A 5546-nucleotide genomic window follows, 5' to 3' on the forward strand; every position below is an offset into this window, starting at 1 on the left:
GTCTGTAGTAAGGATGCTTTATAGCATCATGGCATCAAAAGACTACCACTAACACAAGCAACAGGGGGTTAGATTTGCCGCTGCTCGCAACTATTTTCCTTCATCTGCAGAGGTTTTTAATGTTCATTAGCAATTATTCAAAAATTAAAATATGCAAAAGGCTTTGGAAGCAAGAGGGCCCAAGTGCCCTTGCTTGCAGTCAGTAATAAGGAGGTCTAAACATGTGGGCCTTTTTAAACTATTAACTTGGAAAATGTCCCAAATTTGCTGAATTGTTGATAAGAGTTTTAGAAATGTGTCAGTTCCAGGACACACGAGGTATGCTGGAGTTCCTGGAAGGGAAGGCACCACAACGTAGGATTTCTTACTTGAAACAGTGAAACATGAATTTTACAGTAGGCAATTTCAAGTAATAATGGATAACTTAAAACAAAAATTGCCTATCACTTTCTCTTTCTCTGGTAGCTCAATAACTGCACTAACTCTTCAAGTTTCTCTGAATTTAAGTCAGAAAAACCATAAATCATCTAAAAATAATGTCAAAAACTGTGGAGAAAAGGTATAATTTATATAGACACAATGTATGGATTATATCAGCTATATAACCAGTACACAGCGTCACCCATACTGTACCCCTCACCCTCAGAACATTACGTGTCTTATCAGCTACTTTTCTGCAGCTTGAAAACATCTGATTTCTTCAATAACTGAAGAACATTTATTTTATACTACTGAAAACCACGGTTTTCCTCCTTCCTTTCTCACTACGCTTTGAATTAATGCATTACACCTTCCAGTTCAAATAACACCCGGCCTCTTGCATGTGACGCTCTCGCCAAGGATTGAGAAGGGCACTTCAGCAAGGTGCGTCTGCTGCGCTTTGAGGGTTTGGGCAGCGAGCACAAGTCTTTCCTCATGCTTTGGATGTTCCAACTCCAAGAAGCCTTTGTCAAAAACTGAAATTCCAAGTTAATCTGATTAATTCATTTTACACTAAAGGTTAATTGTTTTTGCCCTATGCATTAGACTGAGGATAGGTTCTTTTGTCTATAAAATAAAGTCTCTTCTCTGATCCAATTGGATTCTCGATTGGATCAGCACTTTGATTTATTCTTTCTAATCAAATTTTTCTCAAAAAGTCTTCTATCGTCAGGACCTTATACACGAAAATGAGCAGGGTCACAAAGACAAACATGGGTAAAACAACCAGTGTACATATAAGGACAGATCACGTGCCTCCAGCTGGAATTTCGGCTATTTTTTATTAGTACTTCATTATTTTTTGGCTCTGAGTTCATTGCCTTTCTCTGTATATGGAAAAATAGTTGCACGCAGGCCATGAACATCTGCTCCGTTTTTTTTAAAGGATTGTAGCATTGCATAAAGGTTTGCCTTCAGAATAACTGCTTCCCCACACGTACACGCAAGTATCCCTGTGTTTCTTTTCTCACAAAACACTGAAAACCAAGTCATCTAGTGAGTTGGCCAGCTCTACTTCTAATCACAGACAAAGCTTCCAGCTAACCTAAAGAGAAACCTGGCTAAATACTACTTAAACACCAGGTACTGCTCTTAAGCAAAGTTTCCATCGGCACATTTATAATAAATTGAGATTGAAAATATTTTTTCAGAAAATTTCTAAAAGTTAACATAAATCAAAAAAAAAAAACAACTTAGTTTTATGTTAATTCACAGTATTGTTAAAGAGAACCAATCCTGCAGTGTTTCACATGAACAAATGGACCCGTTGGAATGCTATCGTATTGAAACTAATTGCAACGATGAAAAGACTTCACCAAGAAATAAACTGCACACGTGCCAAAATGTGAATGAGAGAAAAAAAATGATCACTCTGGTTTCTAGGGCAATAATCTACATTTGTAAACACCGAGGGGAGGAGAAAAAAAAAAAAAAAGAAGCCTGCACAACAACCATCATACACAATTACTCCTCAACCACAACGCATCTTCTGAAAAAGTCAAGCTGATGTGGATGGCTTATGAGTACCTCAGTTGTATGGATTCCATAATTTTTGAGCAAGCGTCCACTCAGTCTGAGTAGGAAGAAACTTCTTCGGGATTCTTCTGGAGGAAATTTCTCCTTCCCACACTGTTACAGGCAGTTGAGCCAACCACAGATATTCAGAAGTCATGAGTCAGTCCCCAAGAACTGTGAGTTTGTTTTTTTGTTTTGTTTTGTTTTTAATAAATAATAGATTCTCATCTTCTGCTTGTTCAGAGCCATAATCACTTTTGGTTTTGAGTGATTTACAATGATTAGACCCACAAACACTGATACAGGTACACACACACACACACACACACACGCTTTCTCTCACTCAAAGCAGAGGCACACATTTAAGCAAATGATCTTAGGATCTAGAACTCTGGGAAAAGAAAAACCAAGTATCTTGAGATCCTCACTTATATTGTGAGAGCTAGCAAGACTGAGATGTTTTTGCTCCTTTCCATCTCACTCTCCTTAGGAGCTCTCAGCCAGGTTGAAAGATTCAGGAAAACAAGAGGAGCATCTGGTACGGATGCTCAGTAATTTCCCCCTCATAGCTACAGTGCACTTCTTGCCATTATATTCCCAGCACCTGTCACAGAGAGGAGGTTGTACAACATTTTAACCTCTTTTCTCCCTGAAGATAATGCCTCTGTGATCAGGGACATGTTGATGGACATTTTAATAGCCCCAACTCAATCAGCTCAGCTGCTTCTGTCTCCATTAGTGCCAGATCTTTCTCCTCTCTCCTTTGGTTTCCAAAGTGAAAGACCTGTCAAATTCAAAGAGGGCAGAGAGGATCATGAATTCAGAGGGGATGACCCTAATTTGTTTGTTCTTGTTCACACAGTGGAACAAGGGAAATTAGTTCAGATACTTTTAATCAGTGCTAGGGGGCTCACACTGATCTCAGCTGACATAAGGCTGACACTGCCAGAGCGGGACAGGGAAGAATAAACCAACACAAAATTATCAGACAAAGGTGTGATGCAGAAACCGATGAGAACCTAATGGCAAATATAGGTCTGCAGTGAGAAATATGGGAGATTGTGGCACTGGACGACCTCCACTGCCATGCCCAAACGGGCTCTGCACAGACAGATCCTCTTGAAGGAGGTAATTCCCACAGCTGCAGCTCTGACCCAAGTTACCGAGAGACCTTCCACTCAAGGTGTGTTTCTAGCTTTCTTAAATAACTATGTTGAAGAAAGCAATCACATTTATAAGTCCAAATGGGTGGGAAAGCATGCACTACTTCTGCTAGTGCTTTCCTCTATACTGAGCCCTAAGGGAAGAGGAAAGACAACACAGTGTGTGGAAATCTCTCCAGCAGAGCTTCCAAGTAAGCACTGCTTACATATCACAAGTTCAGCTATCTTCTGGGCACTTACTCCATCTCTGAACCTGTCCATGCCCCTACAAAGAACATAAAAGGCATTTGTAGAGCTGCCTTTATTCCTATGTAACTCTTTAATGGACACACTTAGCTAGGCTCAAAAAACAAATTTTCCTCTATTAGGCTTGAAAGTGTCTGTTTTTCACATCTTGATGTGCATTTTAAGTGTGTGTACTATACTGCACTGTCAGCCAAGTGCTCTTGAGCAAAAGAGATCAACCTGCAATGGTTCCAAGAGAAAAAAAATAATAATAATATAGAAGCTGGCATTACTTAAAAGCACAGCAATGATAACCACCAAAAAAAAAAAATGTTAAACAGTATGTCTGGTTTAAAGAAGCATTACAGCCTTTTTATTATATATGTATATATTTACCTGCTTTATTATTTTGACTTATTTACCAATACATGGATGTCACTCTCACAGTCCTAAACTCTGTCAGATACTTCTGTAAAACTTATTGCTTGCTTTCACTGTGGTTGACATAACCAGTTTCTAAATCGTTCTCATTTTTTCCACCATTGGCATGAAAAATGACTGCTGCACCAGTTTTACATACTTTCTGAAAGTCTGAGAGGTTTTTTTTTCCTCATTTACACTTCCAAAAGCACCTTACTTATTTCAGAGGTATCTGGGGAAACTTGTTTAACATGGCACCTACATTCAAGTGACACTTGACCAACTGAATGGGGAGAAATGAAGCAGCAGCCAACACAAAATCACTTGCAGTCCAACACGATGTACACTGCTCTTGGACCTCTGCACAACTTGGTACTGAAACCAAGACAAACGAAGGGCAAAAACCTCCCCATCTGGCAGCGTTTTTGGGCTTCAGTCAGAAACTCCATCAGGACTGAAAACCCCTTGTTTATACTCTTAAACCAGACCAATATGTAGGATGTGCTCCCTTCTTCCTCGCTGTGCACCACCCCTCACAGTACAAAATCGCTCTGTTTTCTCTTTGTGTTTTTATTTTCAATATATTGAGCATATGAGAAGCAGCTTCCTTGTACGTATGGTAGACAAAAGCTATTACATTCCCAAACAGGAAGATGAATAAGTGAACTAAGTGCAAACAGATGTCACTAATTTATTACAACGTATTTTGCTCTCTGGCTTACCACGTACATCTTGGTTTCCTCAGCCATCAGCATATGGGAAGTACATCCCAGAAGGTGTTGCTACACTACTGGCTCATCCCATAATTTCCATAATAGCAACAAACTAAGAAGTGAGACGTAATAACTTAACCCAACAGACATCTCACGTAAGATTTGCCTTAAAATAATAATAATAATAATAAAAGAAAAAACAGTAAAAGGTATGATTTTTGCTAAACAGATACCAAAAAACTGAAGTCAATATTTTCACAAGTGTTTTCTCTGGCATTTTATGTATCTGAAAAATCCACAGTATGCGTCTCCCTTTATGGCGAGTATATGAATTATACTCCCAAGACTATACAAAGTGCCCCCTCTATGGGACTTCTCACACAGCTGTGTGCAGTCAGGAGAGTCCCGCTTTGCTCCGTAGAACAAAATTTGCAGAACCGTAGCTGTTTTATTCACCCAATTTGAATCCTCCTCACTTGTGCAATGCAGCGTTTAGCTACAAGGAAAACAAAACTCTTGAAAATATTCAAGAAAATAATTACAAACTGTGCTGTATGGCAACATGCTGGTCCTTTGGCTTCTTTTCTGAATAACGTCCAACAACGTTATGCACAAGAAGCCCAGAAAGTGCACGCAGGAGTACAATAGCTACAGAATACCCTATAACCAGGCTTCTCACATTTCGGGAAACCGACATACAGCACGACGTCCAGAGTGATGAAAGCACTGAAAGGCTGCTAGGAACTCTCCCAGCCATCACCCGGTGCCCTGCAGGCACCGAAATGCTGCGAAGTAAGAGCAGATATAAAAGAGCCTGCGAGCCTTCAGGTTGCACGGGTCAGGTAGGCAGCTGGCCAGCCCTGCCGCTTTCAGCCAGGTCGCGTGGAGCCGCCGCTGGTCGGATGAGCAAGGCAGAGGGTGGGAAAGCACGACGGCAGGGAAGGCTGTGTTCCATCACAGCCTGTCACTGGGGATTAAACAGCCTCTGCAGCCAGGGCTGGAGGGGGAAGGAGAAGGAGAAGGGGAGAGA

Source organism: Anser anser, assembly GCF_964211835.1.
Source record: "Anser anser genome assembly, chromosome: 6".
In the NCBI taxonomy this organism is placed as follows: Eukaryota; Metazoa; Chordata; class Aves; order Anseriformes; family Anatidae; genus Anser; species Anser anser.